Source organism: Varanus komodoensis, unplaced genomic scaffold, assembly GCF_004798865.1.
Source record: "Varanus komodoensis strain SLA01 unplaced genomic scaffold, ASM479886v1 scaffold10, whole genome shotgun sequence".
In the NCBI taxonomy this organism is placed as follows: domain Eukaryota; kingdom Metazoa; phylum Chordata; class Lepidosauria; order Squamata; family Varanidae; genus Varanus; species Varanus komodoensis.
Window position 1 is genome coordinate 34,123,642 of NW_025335269.1, and position 21,827 is coordinate 34,145,468.

The window sequence follows — 21,827 nt, forward strand, 5'->3', positions numbered from 1 at the left end:
CAGACCATTATGTTTAGTACCTCTTCTGGCACCAGAGTACTGACACAGTTTTCTCTGCCTCAACTTTGCTTTAAAAAATCCCTTGGAGTTTTTACCATTCATTTCCCTACACTCTGCTTTGATCAGTGAAATGCCAAACACAGTTCTTTTGTCAAGGGAAATAGGATGTTTACATTTGGCACAAACATATTTGATAACTCAGCTTCCCAGTTTTGCTTCTTTATTCTGTCATCATTGCTATGTCTGTCTTTGCGGAACAGGGAATGCAACACAAATGAAAAAGTTGTTAGTGTGATGATAGCATTAGTTAGCTAAAATATGCATCGCTTTACCTATCCCGCTTGCCGTTGTCTGTATTGCACTGGATAGCCTGTGTCAGCAATTTTAGCTACTGATCGCTGTGGAAACATAAAAGAGAACTTAATGACACTCGAAAAGCAAAATCCTCCTACTCTTGTTGATTATCTAACAGTACAGGATGATAAATATTCAGATACAGATGCCTGAGTTGGCTGAGGAAATGCATTATCCCTAGCACGCAGGCTGTTTCTTTTCAAGACCAACATTTATAGCAGAATCTGAAGGCAGACAAAACCCACACAGAGCAGTGTTTCCCAGTTTAATTTTAAACAGGTCTAGCAAGTCTCCTGACTTTCTCCTCCTTGCCTTCAAGCCGATCCAGAAGTGGCGCGGAAGTGTAAGTTGAGAAGAGGCATTGAGAAGGGATTAGACGGGCTCAACTTGAAATATATTACAGCGACTCAAAATCTAAGGCTGAAAAGTCTTGAAAGTCTGAAAAGTTTGACTGTAAACACAGCACTGAAAGGTAGAACAAAGCTGTCCATAAAAACAAGTTGGAATCATATAAAAAGAAAGACAGCTCTGTTTTAACTTGCAGAGGGAGAATAAAGGTCTGCAAAAGTATCCAACTAGGAAGCAATAAATGAGCACCTCTGGCCTCATGGCAGTTCAGTTGTGATGGTGCATCACCTTCCCCGGTTAACCCATAAGATCTTCAGGGGAGGCCGGGCTGGTCGTTCGTGACCAAGGCCATGATCTAGCGTCTCAAAGTGTGTCATTGCACTTGGTAGTGGCATCCTCTCTCTGGAACACCCTGCTTCTAGTTCTGGAGGTGCGACATTTGGAATATTTTAATCTCCTCCTGGAAACATACTTGTTTATGCAAGCTTTGCCTGGCTTATCATTGTTATGAAAATATTTTTCGGGCTTTCACTGTTTTTCGGGGTTTCACTGATTTGTACTTCCTGTTCAAGTGATTCAGCCCAGTGTTACACACATACTTTTTGTCTGTGGTATTTAATTTGTCTGTGTAAACTACTTAATTATTTTACTGCATTGAGCAGTATACCATATATTACTATTTCATAAATACATACATAGCCAGTATAGACTACATAACAGGGGTGGCAAAACTGTGTCTCAGGACCCACACATGGCTCTTTGAGCTTATTTTGCAGCTCGTGGCTCACTGCCTGGTCACCCGCTTGTTGCTCACCACCTACAGGCACCCCCTGTGGCTCTCAAACACTTGACATTTACCATATGTGGCTGGCCACCCCTCCTATAGTCTGGCCACCCCTCCTGTAGTATCCGATGTGAGCCAAGGTTTCTCCTTCAAGCAGTCAAATACCAGAAACCTTGCAAAACTTTCTTAATCGCTCCCAAGTACAAATCACTCAGAACGGATCTCAGAGCATGCACAGAGTAGTTTGTTGAGCTCAGTCTAGTGTTTACCTCCAGGAACACTGGAGGCCTGGGCCCCATCCCCTCAGGAGGGGTTCTCTGAGGCCAACCAGGCCTCCTCTCCATGTCCTGCTCATTCAGTTGGGCATCCCATCTCTCCTGATGCCTTGCTGAGGGGTTAAGAGACTGCTTTCACCGCCTATATCTCTTGGATGGTCCCAGGAACTGCCTGGCTCAGCAAAGTGCCTGGCCTTCACATAAACAGCTCCTGCTTCTCAGAATCTTGACCTAGCCCATCCTCCCCAATCAAAAAGTATGTTTCACTTTCTGATTCTAAATCATCTAGGATGTAGTCAGCAGTCCATGAGAACAACTGCCCAAACTGCCATCCCAACAGTATCAGTGTTTTACTAAATTATAAATGAGTACATCACAAGAAATTGTACATATGGCATCAGATGCCAAATCCAGGTGCTAGAGAGGACTTTTTAGTATTTAGCTTTAAAAAAGCAAAGTACAGAAACTGCTACTTTTATCAGCGATATTGAGCTGGACACAGCCTAGGTTGAATTTATTATCATCATTATTACATTTCTTGGTTATGTTTCGCCTTTTCCTCTTTCAAAGGGGGGTACAAGGTTCTCCTCCTCTCTATTTTATCTTCACAATCACAACACTGTGATGAACATTAGTCAAAGAAGCAGTGGCTGAGCCAGAGTCGCCCAGTGAGCTTCATGGCCAACTGTGAAGTAGAACTCAGATCTCCCTAGTTCAAAAATTTAACCACTATGCAACATGAACTCTTAATATGAAGTCAGTGATTTCCATAATTGAAATCAGTAGGATTTAATTTGATTAGCATGTCACATTGAAGGGTGACTAATATTAGCTTGAGTCCAGCCCAACTTCTAAGGCATAGGCAAGTATTTCCCAATTCAATCATTCAATTAACCAGAAATGTCCCCTCTCTGAGTGACATTCCCAGCAAAACCCAGAAGTCATGATCTCAATGAATACAACGATCTCATAGGAATGAAAAACAACATCAAATAAAAACAACTCATGCAACTGTTTCACCAGCAATTCAACAATAAAAGCAAATCTGGTTGGCTCAGGAAAATACATTGGCTCTTACTAATCAGAAGCAGAATTCATGAGCCAAGTCTACCCCTGCAAACTTGAAGCCACCTATGGAAAATCGGTGGTCAGGCCAGCAAGGGAATGTCATCTGAATTGTGCCACTTTCCATTCCATAGTACAACGAGCTAGAAGGTAGGATTGTTACCGTTCTGCAGTGGAGAGGGATCTTACAGGCAATTTCAAAACAGTGAGGTCCAGGGATGCTACACTTGTAGGGGGAAAAAAGTAAGTTTCTTGACCCGGTTCTATAGTCTCCACTGCACACCGAGAAGTAAAAATAGAGGCACCAGGAGATGTGATGCCTGATCAGCACCTAGGGCTTAAAAAAACAAAAAGCAGCTGTGGAAATGGAAAATTAGATGCAAACTGCAGCACTGAGGGAGTGGGTTTAACTCTAACCCACAGGGCTTTCCAGAGTCAACCCCCCTCCCACCAAAGTTGTTATTTGCCCTGTCTGTGTGTGTCTGTGTGAAGACATGCCAAAGAACAGCTTCATGGTGATTTTCAAGCAAACTAACAGAGAGAATGAGTTAGTCCCTCTACTTTTGTAGCCCTTTATCCTTCATTGCTTTTGCTAAAAATGAAAAGTAGGAGATCTTATTCATATGGTTTTCTACATGAGGCATTTATTGTGTGTTCATCATTCCCTTCTCATGGTTAATTACAAGTTCTATAGAAAATGTTGTGACCCTCCAGTTTTGTTTCTGAATCCAAAAAGCACTTTTCAAACGTTCTTGGAAAGCAGGAGAAATGCAGTGTTTAATTGTGACAGCTAAAAAAAGGTGCAATTTTCCCTCCTTACTTGTGCTGTTTCTCAATGCCACAGTGCCACCTAGAGGTTATGCAGCAGAAAAGCGGGAAGGAAAAGGCTCCTTCTATAGTGCCTGGACCTGAGTTTGTTTGTTTGTTTGTTTGTTTTGTTGTTTAGCAGACTTCTGTGAGAACATTTCAAATAGATGCAATGGATCAGCAGCGGGAGCAGAGAAGCCACAGCGGCTTTGGTCTGATTTGGGAGGGGTCCTAGCACAGGGGAGAGTCCTGTTTTGCATGCAGAAGGCCCCGGTTCAATCCCCAGCATCTCCAGGGGGGCTTGAATCCCTGGAGGGTTGCTGCCAGTCTGTGTCAATAGTACTGGGCTAGATGGACCAACAGTCTCACTCAAGAAGCTGTAAGGCAGCTTCTCCATTCTAGTGATGTTTTTAAAAATAAATAAATAAATTAGCAGATGAACCCACTCAGATCACAGGAAAGCTGGGCCAGGCTCTCTAATGCAGCGTCTTTCCATTGTCCTCCTTTATGAACGTGATGAACTCTGATATCCACTGATGTCCACATAAAAATTAAGTGATCAATTTGAACAGAAGTGGGATTTTATTCCATAATATTCCAGCCACTTTTTACATCGATCTTCCCGTTTCAACTGTCTCTGCAGCCTAGCAAAAACATCAGTTGCATCACTCAGACAGATCCCTTCCTTTGTGGCAAGGTAATAGGATATTTCCCTCAGGTCCAGAGTATTCCAGTGTCAGAGGGTGGTAAACAGAAAGCCAGCAGGCCGGGGTAAATGTTCCCTCTTATCCACTGGGAATGAAACAGGCGACTCGTTATTTACTAGCTTGGCACCCTTTTCCCAATGCGCTGATCTAACAGACATAGACATGCGCGATCTAACAGAAGGCAAGTTGCCAAAAAGCAGAACTTGAACTTCCCAACAGCTCTGCTTGCCTCGTTGTGGACTGTGGCACAGACGTGTTGTTGGAACGACGCCTGCTGGGAGCAGGGGTACCTCCAGGACAACTGAAAGAGAAGCAGTGAAGGGTGTGCATCCCTGTGCATCCAGGTGGGAGTGAGTTGGGCGTCTCTCTCTCTCTCTCACCCATGAAGGATGTGTACCTAAATCCAGCTTTATTTCCTATCCTAGGTCTAAATAGGTCACTTGACTGTGCTAGTTAGCAGGGGGCCATTTCTGCTTAGCAGCTGCTTGAAACATATATTCCTCAGAAATAGCAGCACAGTCTCTAAACCTGATATTTAAGTTTGACTGATCAACCTCAAAATTGGTCAAAATATAATATGTCAGATTGGGTTCCTTCCACAAACATTTCTCAATCTGTTTTGATAGAAAGGGGATCCAGATTAATTATTTGTTTGCATCTGACTCCCCACTTGGCATATGGTGCACTCATTAAGTTCCCTTTGCTAGCGCTCGCTGAGGATGAGCTTGTGTCATTCTTGGCAATCGCACCAAACAGGATGTCTGCTATGGCTGCTCTAGCAACTGCACCATTGCTTAGTGTCTAGATTTGGCCCCACCTTTCTACAGACACACGCCCTTTCCTTTGCATATCTTAAAATCGTTATATTTGGGTCTATTCAGTTACATTTTTCTGTTCCTCTTTATGGTTTTACATTGTTGAAATGGTATCGTAAAATTAATTCAAGAAAGGGACCTCTTTTCTTCTGCTGATACAAAGCAACCTGTAAGGAAAAGAAGCGACTATTCACTTAAGATATCAAAAGGTATTTCAGGTGCAACCCTGTGATCTCCTGATGGGGGCCATGGGGAAGCAGAGGATTATTTGGAGTCCCTGCTCCAAGGCTGCGTGAGCTTGGCCCTGGGACTCGGAAGGCAGAGCGCTGCCTCGCACCCCCACTGCCAATGTGGAAAGAATGGCGCTGGCCGCCTCCCCTGTGGTGCCAAACCCACCTCAGAGGGGAGAAAAAAGGCTGTGCTTGGGACAGGGAAGGGGAGAGGCTGGAGCTGAAGACTTCTGCGGATTACTCTGGGCACCCGGAGAGGCTCCTTACTAGCTCCTTACAGGCGCCTTCCCTGCCCTGCCTAGCACTATCGAGACAAATATCAGAGTGCGTGAGGCAAAGACCGAAAGTATTGTGCCTCTTTCAGGGCATGGGACGCCCAGAAGCCCCCAAGTTCAGAGGCTCCCATGCATGGAGGACAGAAGTGATAGGAGTGCATCCTTAACATATTGTATATTCTAAATAATTATATGGTCTACACTATCTTATACCAGTTGCCCTCTCTTATACTGATTATCATATCCTAGAACATTTGCTCTTCTTATGGGAATCTCATATTATTTTTTTCTTTTTTCCCTTCCTTTGCAAGGGAAACTATGCATAAAAATATACAAAGTTCAAAGTCTGCTTATTTTTCCACATCCTCATCTTTTAAAGTAAGTAGGGCGTTACACCAATATTGGAAGACATATGAAGTACAACAAAATAAGTTTCTAGTCCTGAGTACCTGAGCACAAACAGTAAAGATGGGAATGAAAACATTGATAATGTGGCTTCCTAAATTGCCAGGAATGTTGTTAAATGCTGTTAGCTTTTGGACAGGGAAAAAACCCTGTCACTCTGAATCCATTATAAAATGGAAATATACTTGATGTTATCTGTAGTTATTTGAAAATCAGAAATCACAATCTCAGATGTGCCTGGTTATTTAAAATCAATACATAAAACTCAGGGCTTTCTGCATCCCTTTACTTGCTGCCCTCTGGAAACCCCAACTTCTTTACATCTCTACAATTTCTACTAGAAGAATGTGCTTCTCCCTTTTTCCCAAAGCCTCACAAAAGCATCTTCCAGCTTCCTCTTTCCTTTGGTTTCCTTTTTTCTCTTCTGTCCCTCCTGCCTTTCACTGCTGTAAGGCAGCGACAGGAAACCTGGTGCCTTCCAGATGTTTTAGACTACAACTCCCAACTGTCCCAGCTAGTCTGGCCCAACATTTAGGGTCCACAATACCCCATGGGGCACTTCTTGCACTATGAACCTACCCAAACACTATGATCGCCACCTGAGGCCTTTCTCCTAGTGCTTCCTCAGAGGAAGACTTGGAGAATGGCAACAAGGGAAAGGGCCCACTTGGTGGTGACACCCACCTCCTCCATACTCCTCCAGTGGGGTCCACCTGGTGCCAACATATTTTCAGTGCCAGGTTAAGACATTTGATCCAAGCATTTGATAGCATATGATAAGTTTTTTCACTGGGTCATGTGATTTTATTATTATTGTTTAAATTGTTTGTATTTTTCATATTTAAGGGGTGTGTGTATATATTATGTAGCTTATCTTTGTAAGCAGGCCAAGATGCTTTCACTGTTGGGTAATACAGGATGTAATAAATGAAAACAAAATGAATTATGGAAGCTCCAAAATATCTGGAGGCCACCAGGATGCCGACTCCTGCTTTAAGGCTTAGCTAAACTTGGCTGTCAGATTACCAGAACAGTAGAAGAAAAGTCGATGGAATGTTGCTGATATTTATTCAACACTGTTGTCTTAACACAGAAGTTTATTTTGATGTAAATTTTAAAAATGCAGTAAGCAATAAGGAAGAACATGCATCACAAAACAACAAGACCAACAATTAAGGAGGAAAAGAAATTCGCTGATTACAGCCCTTAGGATTACATGGGTAAACTTATGGGACAATTAGAGTAAAACAGTGGAAGGAGAAGCTTCTTAACAACTAAGAGAGTTTAGATCTGTAGTTTATGAAGTCAAATCAGCAGTGGGAAACAGCAACAAATGTGTGCACCTGTGTTCAATTGTCAAGTGATCAAAAGCTTGACGGAGTTCACACAGCAGATCCAAATGAAATACTTTGCTTGTTGCAGCTGTGGGGTTTCATTCATTCATTCATTCATTCATTATATTTATGTCTCGCAAACTCAGCCTGGTTATACAATCTCCGTCCTCTAATCTTTACCCTCACAACAACCCTGTGAGGTAAGTTAGCTTGAAAGCCAGTGCCTGGGTCGATGTATTTTGGCCGCAGCCCCTGCTTCTTTTGCATTGAACCCCCACCATCACTGGGGTGGGGTTCCCAAGGCTTGCTCTGAAATTGAACCCAGCCCTTGATTGTAAAGTTTCAACATCTGTGTCAAGGCAGACTTGCATGAGGCCCACAACCCTCTTGTACATGCTGTACTTACATAAAAAAACACATTTAGTCAGAACTCAGAAGACCCAAGATCCTTGTGGTCACAGATGGCCCTTGATCAGTGGAATGATGTATGTGAAAAAGGTAGTCGTCAGAGCTGGAGACATAAAAATGTTTTATGCACTACACTGTTCTGCTTTAAACTTTTTTTTCAAACACAACGTAAGGCTGCATCCAAAGATAGTCTAACGTGAAGCCCATTCATTCACATAGAACTAACAAGTAATGTGACCCATCAGGCTGTACCCAAAGGGCTCCCCAAATTTCATGCACCAGGTATAGGCAGTGAAGTGTGGAGACTAGTCCTCTCTTCTGGGAGGGGGAGGCACTAAATGTCACCACTACCCCCCTGGGGCAGGGTGTCTCTACATGGTGGCAAAATGAAGCAGGACAGAGAAACCTCTACTAGAAATAACTGCACAAGCCACAGCAACGAATTCCAGGGTGCAGCATTCCTGGAAAACCATGCAGATTCCCCCCACAGAGATCACGCAGACAAAAACATTGGCAATCCTTGTCCCAGCGCTCATCCCATGTGTCAGCAGCTGAGAAAATATCATCCCCTCCCCTGTATTTCATGCAGGTCAGTCTTTCCCATTCTTTCCCTCTCAGGGAACCCCCTGCCATAAAGTCATGGTAGGCAATTCCTGCTGACCCACCACCCTCCAGTTTCACTTCTGCTTGTAAACTGCACTTTCCGTGAGTTCTTTTTTAGAGGAGGGAAAATAGTGTGTTTTTTCTAATTGGTGAAAGAAAGCACAATTTCATTTTCTGCATTTCCACTGTTTTGCTATGCCCACCATGTCTAGAGGTTATGTGAAAAAGCAAGAAAGGCCAGGCTCCTTCTGCCATGCTGGGATTGTAGATCTGCGACCTGGGAAACCGTAAGTAGATTCACCAGATTAACACCCTTGTGACGCAGAGCCTTAGTGTGATTTCCTTGGCAATTTAATAGTAAAGCCATCCTGACAGTGAAGAAGCAAGGCAATATACTAAAGTTGCCCAGCTAGTTATACCACCTATAAAGAAAGCTGTAGAAACTGGCAGACTCTCTGGCATTTGGTGATCAACACTTTAATAGGTAGAAAGGTAACAAAGCAGTAACCTGAATAAAAGGGGGTGGGGTGGAGAAGATGAAGAGACCTTAGAGGCTGATTTAACATATGTCAATGCTACAGTACATTTATGAACTGATATTGATCTATTTGTTTATATCATCAGCTCAAGAGCAACAGCTGATCAATAGTTTCTTTCAAAACCTGGATTCAGACCTAGCTTATAATCAGAATCCTATAATACCATGTAATATAAATAGCATACGTATTGTGGTTTGCAATAATTTCTGAATTTATGCTTATGGATTGTGCACAAATTTGTGTCATACAGGCCCAGGCCCCAGATCACCCCAGGGCCTATCAGTGCCCCTTCCTTGCACCTCTCGTGCGCTGGAGCAGGTTTTTCCTGGGGCCTGTCCCTTATCCTGTCCCCATCCACTCCTCCTTCCTGTTTGCGCTACTCTTCCTTCGGCTGCTTCACGCACCTGCCAGCCCGGCACTCTGGCCATGTGCTCCAGACCACCTCCTGCCCAGTTTCCTCCCAAATCTGCTGTGAACTCAACTTTGCTAGCATCTGAAGTTCAAATCTTTTCTCATATCACTTCACTCCTTCAACATTACAATGGAATTTCTGATACTTCATTTCGTTCCAATCGAGACAAAGCTGAGAATCCCAATGCAACTCAGCACAGATAGTTATCTAGTTCTGCAATTTTCCTTAACCCTGCTGAATCTGCATTTTTCATAATGTCAGAGAACTTCCAGGGCACAACCCTTACTGGGTTTGCAGCTTGTTCACATTAGGATAGACTTAAATGTATATTAGTTATTTATTTCATCTTTATGCCACCCAATAGCTAAGGCTGTCTGGGCAGTTAACGTGTTAGCTGCTGGCCTTCAAAAGTTGGAATAAGTTCATACAGTTTTATACACCAGATGTTGTTGCTGCCACATTTCTGCACCAAAATTTCATAATGGTCTATTAAGAGAAATGTGTTGCTTTCTTGAGTTTAAATACCAACCAATTTAAATACTATTAATATACCATGTGCAAACCATCATCATCACCACCCCAGCCATGTGCACAATATATTAAAATCATGAGAAGGATATATTTTGTGATCTAGTGTTGGGCAACATTAGTATTAAAAGTAGAATATTAGTTTTTATTTATTTGTTTGTTTGTTTCTGTGGTAATCACTGATCTTCACAACTATTCACAAACAAGAGCCACAGATAAAATATAGTGTAAAATTTCAATATACAGAATTTAAACAGTTAAAAACAATTTCAATTAAATACTAAATCTGCTAAAACAGCAGCACCCGCTTCATGTGTCATTAAATGCCTGGGGGGTAGAGGGCGATCTTAACTAGGCAGCAGATGACAAGGTGTAGGTGCCAGGTGGACTTCACTGAAGAGCTTATTCCCCATGCAGGGGGCCACCATCAAGAAGACCTCCTTTGCCACTATCTTTTGAGGCTCCCTTGGAGGTGGTCCTAAGCCATGTAAGGCTCTATAGGTTTTAAAGCAGCTCCTTAAACTGTGGTCAGAAGCATACCAGTGGCTAATGCCTTTGTTAGGACAATCAAAATGCCACAAACGTGGAAGCAGCTAGAGCTTGGAACATCTGCTGTACATGCAGAAAGGCCCAGATGAAAGCTGTTGCAACTTCAACTAGGCAGGACAAACTCCTGTCTGAAGGCCAGAAAAGCTGCTGCTGGTCAGTGCTGACCATACTGGGCTAGAAGGACCAAAGTTCCAGCTCAGTGTATGGCAGTTTCTTCAAGGTATTGCCTGACTGTTATTATTATTTTCTCGTGGACTTACTAGCCTATCTTTGTTTTCCAGTTTTGTAATTGTCCTCAAGAAATGCTACACTGGAAGAGAACTGAGAACACATCTGAAGTTATCCACAATTCAGTGATTCCCTCTTCCTTGGAAAGAGGAGGATCCGAACCACTCATATCTCATGTCTCTGAGCAACAGCTCCACCTGCTGGAGAAACAGCTAACAAATGTGGGAGTAATTATAAAATGCCCCCTCACAGATGTAGAGGGAATGCTTTATTGCAAAGTGTTGGCAATGTACAGCCTCCTACAGTACTTGCGGAAATAATTAAAAATTAAGATAATAAAAAATATGACCACCTCAGGTGAGTTTTCTAAGATAGGTGGGATTTAGTCTGCTAATCTGGGGAGACCATAGATGACAATGGGAAAAGTTTAGAAGAACATCAGCTTTTGAAAGCAAGAGGGTTGATCTAAGCACCTCAAAGTATTTCATTGCAAAGCAAGGTTAGAGGAAGAAGTTTGGATTAAGAATTGGGAAGTGATATTCACACTTCATGCACCAATTTTAAGAACCATTTGGATTGTTCCCTGCTTGGGAACAGAATGAATGCCATAATCAAACAAAAGGAAGACTATTTCAGGGCAAAGATTAGGTACTTCACCATGTATGAGGAGTCAATTCCAGCTATTTTTAAAAGTGGGAAAAATAGAAAGCAGCATAATTGCAGAAAAATAAATTATCTCGAACCTCAATCACATTCCTGTAGATAATGAAACCAGTTGAATTGTCTGCTAAATTCACTGCACTTAGCAAATGCCATATCTGCCAGTTCCATTTCTGCCAAATATTTTAATAATTCACTTACTTACTTGTTTGTTAAACATCTCCCGAAATAGATGTTTGTAGTTTTGTACAATATAATTTCAAACTTAGCAACAAAGCAATAGAATGCACAATCCAGGACAATAAAAAAGATGCCAAAGTATGCAATATTACACAGATGCAAATACTAAAACCACAGTGAGGCAGAAGTTTTAAAAGCACACCACACGGGTCCAAAAAAGTGTAGGACCCGCCTATCGAAAGGAACAGCTCCTTCTGGATGAGCCTGCCCAGACCTTAAGATCCTCTGCAGAGGTTCTGCTCCAGGAGGCCTCCTTGGAAGAGGTGAGGAGGGCTGTTACGAGGAGAAAGGCCTTCCCTGCTGTACCACCCTGACTGTGAAACTCGCTCTCCAGAGAGGTGCATCATAAGATGCTTTCAGGAAAGAGACTTTCTGTTGCTTCTCAATGAATCCTTTTCTAGCATCACTTGATTAGTCGGTGATTTATTTATTTATTAATTTGTTAATTTTTTTTAAATAAAAGCTGCCGTTAGCCAAGTGCTGTCTAGTCTAGTGAGGCCCGAAGAACATTAACAAACAGAAGTTGCGAAAATGGACAAGTTGTGGTCCACTATTTTTAATCAGACTATTTTAACAATTTTTGAGGGTCCCTTTTGTAAAATATCAGTAAGCCTCTATGAGAATGAAATGGCAATAATCTGTAGTAAAAGCAGTTCTTTAGTAGTTTCGTGACTGGTAAAGGAAACCAAGTGGAAAGCTTAATCAAAATTTGTAAAAATGGCAATAATGAAGCTGAAATGGATCCCTGTCCCATTCTGATGTTTATCCTCCCTCACCTAATGCCCATGGGAACACAAGATGTGGACCTCTTACCTGACTGAGCCACTGATGACCCTAAGCCTAATCCCTTGACCTTCTTGAGCACCAGTCAAGGTGGCTGGAAGAGTGCGTGAAACAGCACCCTGCTGAAATCAGATGGTGTAACTAAGAAGAGGCCTCTCTCTCTCTCTCTCTCTCTCTCTCTCTCTCTCTCTCTCTCTCTTTTCCCTAAAAAAGAAAAAAGAAACTAAACTGCTGCAGAAAAAATAATAAATAATGGATCCTGTACTTCTGATTGGAAAAAGTCAATAATTTACACTGTTTACCTGGTAGTCGTGTGACTTGATATTCAGAACAGATCACAGCCTGCTGATATACAGTCTGCATAATCCAGACATTTGTTCAAGCTCCTCTTTGAGATTCTGAACATGTAAAAAGGTTTTCTTACATGTTTTAGACAATGTAAAAAGTCAGTCATGAAACTAAAGCAAAGTCAGAGGTTTCCTCTAATATATTTTGCTATCTGGCCCCATAGCCTCCAGTGAAGCTTCAGAGTGCCAACCTTTGCCTCTAGAAAAAATGTAAATTCGTTTCCATTTTGAAATTAAAGAAATGCTGTATAGAGTAAAGTTTTGATTGGGATATTTTTAAAGAGGGCTTTTGAGAATTGTGAGAAGAAACCACTAAATTAATTCCTTTGTATTGATTCATTCCATCCTTCAGATATCATCAAAATATGATCAAAACAGCCTCCAATCATTTAGACATTTCATGGTATCCTACAGCTATTACACTGTAAGGTTGCTCTTCTCTTTGCATCCATGGCTGCTAGTCTCCAGGGCACATCTGTATAAACCAAAGACGTGCCACTCAAGCTGTGGTAGCCAAGGGCGCAACATGACCTGCTGTGGGGCTGACTTGTTTCACCTTCCAAAGAGGAATAAATGAGGAAGGCTTCCTTCAATGCCTTAATACAGCCTTCTCCAACTTGGTGGCCTCCAGTTCCCAGAATTCCTGGAGGGTACTAAGTTAGGGAAGACTGAATTCTGTGATTGCTGCAGATGTCAGAATGAGCAAGGAGTGTTCTAAAGGTGTCCATCAGAGAAGCTGCCAGAGGAGGAAGATAAGGACTGCTCATACAAAAATGTGTGAGAGGGAAGCTCAGCAAAGACCTTATCACCTTACGAGTCTATGCTGCCAGGTCAGCTTCCCCCAGCCAGCCATTGGCAGTGGTAAAGCCTTGACTTTTCCCCATCCAAATGCATGAAAACAACCTTGCCCTGATAACCTACAGTTCTAAAGCAAGTGAGAACCTTCAGGAGCTGACAATTTGCTTTGAACCAGTTCCGGGAAGATGGACTTTTCTTTGAAGGAGGTCAAGATACCTTTGAAGGAGACTGCACTGGCTGAGGATTCATCCCAAGCAAATGCACAACTCCAGTGGCTTCCTAGTCATTGTGCTCTATGGTAGAACAGGTATTCTGCAATCATCTCTCTCAGGCATGGTGACTCTGCTGGGCACCGTGCCTTATGCCTCCTTAATGCAGGCACATTTTTCACATCTCTGCACTGGTCTTTCTAGCACAGCAACGATGAAAGATTAAAACAAGCACTTAGCAAACAAAAAACAACAAAACAGCCATATTCCACCCTCAGAACATCAGCACAAGTTCCACTCAGGAGGAGAAACACCAAAAGAAAGGCCAAATCAAGTCTAGAAAAAAACACAGAAGTCCTTCCTAGCCCCCATCCAACCTGGGCCCAGCATGATCATTCACCCAAGCTATTGTGTAGACAGATTAGGTTGTCTGTAAGCCCTTTCTTCTCACTCCAAGCCTCATGAGAAGCTGAGCCAAACTCAAATCTTGCAAAGTCTGGAGAAGGAAGGATCAAAGTTTTCAAAGGAAGGCCCAACCCAGGCAGGTTTTTTTCCTTTTCTCTAAGCATCTTCTCACCTTCTTACAAATATAACATGAGAATGTGATAAAACAAAGCATCCGACAAGACATCTCTATGTTGGTAACATTTGGGAGCCTACGGTGATATACAAACTTGCTTAGCAAGTACAGCAAATAAAGAAACCCTGGGGAGGTCGAAACCAGAGGTTTTTACCAACATCGGAGTGCCCGGCTTGCTGGCATGTCCAATATTTCTGCCATTTCTATCCTGTAATTTCCAGGCACTTATATCACAACTTTTTAATAAACTGCATCTTTTCCATGGTATATACTTCGGTGTGTGCTAAAATTGTAGAGGAGGACTGACTTCAGCGGGATTGGTGGGCTGGTGCTGAAAAATCACAATACAGTGCTAAAAGAACAAAATGCGGGGGGGGGGGGGGGAAAAAAAAAAAAAAAAAAAGGGAAAAAAAAAAAAGGGGGGGGGGGGGGGGGGAGAAAGAAAGAAACTTAAAAGGGCGTTATCCCTGCACACGTAGCCTTTCTAACTCTTCCTACTTCTGCAATTGCACTGCATGTGATACAAGACCGTGTTTTCGGCACAGTGGCAAATGCCCTGCATTCATTAGTAAGTGCCCCAACACTGGTAAATGAATTTTGCATAAATACTGCAAGAGCACTCTCTGATAAATGGATGGGGCTCTGGTGTATTACCAGTATTACAAGAAATATTATGACACCACGATTCCATTTATTTCCTATACTGAAGCACTTCAAACATTGGATCCAGTTCCCACTAAGTACAGTTGTCTCCTTTTTTACTAATATACTTTTGCACAGGCAGTAACATGCATTTGTGCACGCTCCTTTTATATGCTATGTAAGTTATACTTCCATCCTTTCATTAGCTATTGAGCTCCTACTTAGGTTGCTTTATTGTCCATGTTCCACAGGCATACTAGTGTTAGACGAAGCAGTATAATTCATGGCTTTGTTTGTTTGTTTAGTGATTCAGTTATATTATCATGTGTTTTCTTTTTGCTGATTTCATTTTTAAGCTTTTTTTCAAAATGGAATCCTATTGCTTGGAAAACACTTTGAAGCACTATCCATGTATTACGTACATTTATTTATTTATTTATTATTTTATTTCTGAAAACATTTCTATGCCGCCCCATTCGCCGAAGCCTCGGGGCGGCTCACAACATAAAATAAAATACAAAAATAACAATATAAAATAAATAACAATATAACAATAACAATATAACAATATACATGGATGCACTCTGGCCAGGGAAGACTGAGGGGAGGGGAGGGGAGGGAGTGGAAACATTATTCTGAGGCCCAAATCACATGCAACGATCACTGCAAGGCTAAGATGCATTTCCCTGGTGATGTTTAAAGAAGGCATGTGCAACACAGTCATGATCGCTCTTTCCCTGCCTCCCCCCTGCCAGCCGTAACCTTGCCCCCCACAAGGATTCGCCCATGATAACCCCGTGCAAGTGTTCGACGCATGTGCCGGTGGAGCTGATGTATGATGGACCGCTTGTTTACCAGAAGGGTCTAAGCAGGAAGGGGAATGGGGTTACCTTTCCCCTCCGGCCCTTCCCCGGAAACACAGGGAAATCCCTGGCACAGGGACAGGGCCGCACGTTGTGCTGCTGTTGTGTTGCACGGCGCAAGTGCCCTCAGAAGGCTTCCTGAAATTGGGGCGCGGACGCTCTTGGACATGCCATGCTGGAAGAGATGGGGAGGGGAGGGGAGCCCACCATATCCTGGACTGCCTTATACTGTTCATTCAGGCCCTGCATTTCTAGTTTTTAATGCTATGCAGTACTGGAAAAGTCTTTGAAGAGCCCCGAAAGTATGAAGTCACGCCGTATGCCATTTCAGAGCTCATCCACAAAATTAATGTGTGAACTTACGACAAGGCTCATTCCCTTCAGCTGGCCAGCATTAACCATTATTAATGCTGCTGTTTGTATCCTGGCTGCTGTGACAAATTATCTCATTTGCAGTAGCATTCAGAAGCTTTATTTATTTGAAAAGAAGCCCCACATATTATGTCAAGTACTCCTTGTTTTCTTAAAATACCTTCATGACACACAATATGTACTTGCTCACAAAAACATGACTTCTGCACTGTCCTCAGCAAAGATTATTGTGTAACTTGGAGAATTGTTCTGAGCTTTGAGTCACTGCAGGTCCAACAGATGTGAACCCATCCAGAAGATCTTCCTACTTCCTCTTCCTACTCCCTCTCCTTAACACTACTCCTTAACACTACTAAGCATCAGCAATCTTTCAAAAGCAACTTAGTATGAGTGCACTCAATTTGCTTTTGATATTTGTTTTTCACTTTTGTACATTACTTTCAGTGTGGCTGCAAGTGACTTGAGCCTGACAATTGATCCATTAATTTCCTAGTGTTTAGATTACAAGCCCTAGCATGTAATCATGAGTAGGTGATTAAATCCAATGTCCAGTAAGGCTCACTCCCATATATATATATATATATATATATATATATAAAATTATATAAAAAATTATATAAAATTATATAAAAATTATATAAAAATTATATAAATATATATATATATAAATAAATATAAAAAATTATATATATATAAAAAAATTGTGGAGGTCTCTACTGGACATGTGGTTTTTTCGATGGAAGCTAGTGCTAGTTTGCTTGTCCTGTGTTTTTCAGATAATACCTCTCTAGGTACAGCAAAAATATCCGTTAAAAAAACACCATCTCTGACATGGAAGTGGTTGATTGTTTTCTGAAAAGAAAATCTATAACATGACAAAACTGTTGCTCTTATTTCAGATTTAAATCACCTCTCGCTGGAAGTTTTTTTCCAACTCTTGCCATTTCTCCCTTTTCTTCCATTGAATCAATTGTTTACTCAGATGTTTGTCAATTTTAGGTGTGCGGTTCTTTCCTAACAGTGTTTGCTCCAGTTTAGCATGTGATGTTGGCAGCCATCATGGGACAATATACGGAGCATCTTCTCAACTTGACCATTATTTGGCTGGATGCTGCTGCTCTTCAGTGTTGAGGGATTTCCCTAGCATTCATATGGTATTTTACAATGTTGCAGAAAGCCACTTCTCAACATACGCATGGCTTTTCCATCACTGCCACTGTATTTTGACAAGGTCCCAAACCCTGGAAGCAAATAGGCATGATCACAAATCCCTATCAAAGACTATGGAGTTCTCATTCTGTGGTCAGCCTTGTGGTGAAGGCTGTGCATCTCCCAAGAACCCGCAGATAAAGACCAGCGACAGGAAACAGAAGGTGGGATGGAGGGCAGGCAGAGGTGCGGATGTGCCCAGTGGCTAACAGTGCAAGAGAAGGAGTGCGTCTTCCTCTGAACTGCTCTTTAAAAATAGAGTTGCCTCCGTTAGTCCGGCTGTAGAGCCTGGTCATCATGGTGGCGACTAGGTGGGTCAACATAAAAACCAGGCCTGCTCACCACCCATCATTTTGCCACACAGCTTATTTCGGGCCTGCCTCACTTTGCTTTCTCCTATCAGGCCTTTCTGTCCCATTTCCACACTAATCTGCATGAAAAGTCAAATATAACTAAGTATTTAAATATTTATTTTTAAATACATTTCCCTCCAAATATGGGTTCCTAAGGGCAAAATCTTACTGATTTCTTTACACAGAAAAGAAGTCTGACAATTCCCAACAGGCATCTGTTAATTAAGATGCCCTTAATTAGCTGTTGGCAAGAGCTGTTGGCAATGCAATCTGTGCACCAAATTGCAGTCTACAGCATCTGCCTGGGCAGTAACCTCTGTTCTGGCCCTGAATCAGCTTATGGTAGGTTGATGTCCTGCTATACAGACCTCTGTTTTGGAGATCTAGCACAGGGCCATTGCCTAGTTTGGAAAGCTGGCAAAGGATTTAAAGGTGTCCTCTATCTGCAGAGGCATCTAGTCCGAGTCTGGTTTACAATCAAAGAATTTCAGGGAGAGAGAAGAGGAACCTTGAGAATTGCCCATCACCATTGAGCATGTAAACCACCTGGCACATGGTTCTACTTCTCTGTGGTAACACATCTGTGGTTCTCCTTGGTTGAAAAAAGCACTGACATGAAGTTTCTGAGTTAGGAAGGTTTGGGGTTGATCATCACTTTTCTCCCTTCCATCTTTGGAAGAGATTCCAATCCAGGAGAGGCTACTGCTGGCAAAAGACATGGAGGAAGTGAGACTGTTTCTATTTCCTCCCTTTCCTCTTTGCTGCACACACACTCTTGTAGAGGTCCCCCAACTTCTACAACAGATTTTGGGCTGCAGGGTGGAGGGAAAATCAGAGTGGATTTCCTCAGCCCTTCATCCCTGGCTGGAGTACCCCATTTCCTGCTGAGCAGATGCTTCCACTAGTGGAGTATTAGTTGGTATCAAGACATAATGCTTAGAAGACTGTTCCATTTTTTTCTAACGGTTCTCAAACCAGAATCTGGAGCAGGTCCCACTCCACATTTTACTTAGGATTCTCTAACTCCACACAGGTTAGTTCTGGTCTGGCAAGCATGAAAGATTATGGTAGGCTCCAGGTACTTGATCATCCCTAAAACTGTTTCTGTAAAAACCGTGCTCTGCTTAGGTCACTTTTCTCCATTTCCTAGAGCCACTGAAGAACCTTACAAAAAGATGGTGCTACTCTTTGATGCAAATGGACTGCTTGTTGCTGTATGTATTTTTGTGTTTGTTTTCTGTGCTGCCTGCATTATGTCTGACTGACTAGTCTTCTATTATTGGAGATTAAGCTAACTGATCAACCGAGGAAAGGCCATTATGCAGTTACAAAAATATGTAATGGGAAAAATGGGAATTAATTGGAAAAGTCTGTACCATAATTGCACTAGGGGCTTTAAAATAATTTTTAAACACACACCAATCAATATTCTCTGGAAACGCATTCATTATAAAGAACTGGAAGAAACTCCACTTCTGTAACCATCTTTTTTATTAACGGTAAAGTAGATTTGCAATAGGTGGCAAAATAGGAGCAGGCAGTATTTTTATTGTACTGACAGCAGTTTACCTTCTTTCTAGAGATCAGAATGGAAATGAAAGGCAGTGAAGGAATGTTGATTGGTTCTCCCATATGAAGGGCTGGTGGGCACTTATGCAACAGCAACATTAATGTCATTTCCAGAACCTTGCTGAATATTAAATCAATATTGATGTGCTTATGAATGCCATTTGGTAGTTGTATCTAAAAGAAGAAAGGCATGCTTTGAAAAAGAAAGTGCTACTTATACTGAAGTCATAATGAATGAAAAGAAATAATGACAATAAATAATATGGAAGTACATAACACATCTGTAACCATAGCAACATGACCAAATGAATAATTCACCATGAGTCATATACTTGATGAATTCTGGGCAATTTTTCTACTTGACAAGTGAAAGCTAGCAGATTGTGATTTGCTCCATAAACGGAAGGAACTTTCTGCTGGGACGGTCTCCTACATCAGCTCCTTGAAATGAATGAAGGGTGTTTGAAAGAGCTGATACAGAAATGTCCCTGGTGGGCCTTCCTCTAAATTTACTTGAATGTATGCTGCTGGATAAAGTGATAGTCACTGAAAAAGCATATTGGACAAATTCACGTAGGAGGATAGGTCCCTCAGTTGCTAGTAAATGCAGCTTCCATGACAAATGAATTAGTACCCTATAGACCAGGTGTGGTCCTGGTATATAGGTCCTCCAGATATTTTGGCCTCAAACTCCCGTCATGCCTTACTATTGGCTATGCTGGCTAGGGCTGAGGGAAGGTGCAGGCCAAACTTATGGAGAGTCACAAGTTGACCGTCCCTGCTTCAATACAAGGCTAGTTCATTTATCTGAATGCTGGTGCTTATATTGCCCAAACACTATCCATGTCCAAGGAGGAGGTATCAGGGAAAATCACAAGCCTTAGCCACACTGAGCCAAAGGGGAACCTCTTCTCCCCAGCCAATTCTGCTGGCCTTTCCTTTCCTGAAGCACAAAAGGAAGGCAGGGGAAGGTATGGGAACCACCCATTTCTGGAAGTGGTACCCTAACTACCGTATTCCTCAGGAAAGATTAGGAGAATAACAGCCTGAAGACAGCCAGTGCACTTTGCAGAAGTAGAAAAAAGCTTGGGGGAGGGGAGCCAAAAAAAAAAAAAAACCCTTTGGCCCATTTGGCACAATCACCATGGCTTAAATTAACCACAGCATGTGCCATTTGCTTAATAACCCATCTGGGTACTGTTTGTCATGTTGCCCAAACCTGAGTGGCATGGCTTGTTTGAAGGGGAAACTATGCTTAAGTAACCCATGGCCTGTGTTGGGGTTGCTTGAAGTCAAGTGTCCCTTCTATAGAAAGGTTCTCATAGAAATATTTGACATAAATGCATTAATATTTGTGCACTTAGACTTTCTGCTATTCAACCCAGCAATCTGCAGTTATATTATGAATATCTTCCTCTGCTGCTAAGAGAAAGAGGAAAGGGGGAGCTCTGGAGCTTGCTTGCTGAATTAAAGAACACCTCTTAGAGGAAGTGCCCACGAAAGAAGCAAAAGGCACTCTGATATATTGGTCAGTACAAATGATGCTGTCTTAGATTGTTATTGATCTGCTGAAACTCATGCTTTCATGTCACAAGCCTGTTCAAACGAAGTACTAAGGCTGCCTTGAAGTGGATTCGCATTGCTACCTGTTGGACTTCAATTTCTGCAGGCTTTCTTTCCCATCCTTATATAGATAAAACAGATGCCTGTTCAAAAGGACCAGTGGAAAATTTACTCCCTTGAAATCCTTTCTGGTAGATTTACCTATTTCACACTTTCTAAACCTTGAAGCAAGTCCAAAATCCAGAAATGTGCCTATTCAGGGAAACTGTGCACACGAAATGTGTGTGTTTGAGGAAAGTGCACACAAAGCAGCATTGCAGCAGCAACCTCTGGGGGAGACGGGTACACGGCAGTCGGGGTCACCATTGCCGGGAGAGTGTAATATACCTCCCCCCTCAAGGAGTGGTTGATCCAGGCTTATAGCAACCATGTGTCCTACAGAGGACAGTCCTTTATTTGCAGGTGTCCTGTAACGGAAGGACTGTCCAGTCCAACCTGGCTCAAAGCAAAAGAATCCTTAAAGGGAGAGTGCAAGGAAGAGTTGCCCAGCCCTTTGACAGCAGGAACCCGGGGAACAGCCTTCCGGGCTCTATTTCTATTTAAAACATAGTAAAATGTTATTATTGCACTGTATTGCATAAATGAGAATCTAAGCCGTACATTGGTATATGCCAATTGATGTTCTATTTAGTCTACTTTTTTGGTGATGTATAAGCACCCAACCTTCTTCACAGAGATAGATGCTCAAGGAGGGTACATCGTGGGTCCGTATGTCAGCCTTGAAGTCCCCCCCCCCCCCCCGTTGGAATGACAGGGAGCATCCGGGCTATAGTATTATGAGGCTGCTTTTAGAATCCACCAGTGCTAACAAGCCAGAGGATGACAACATCAAATTGTAAAGAACTTGGGTCATCTGTCCTTCTATGTCTGCTGCTAATCTAGTACTTACTCCACAAATAAGGACCTTTGTCCC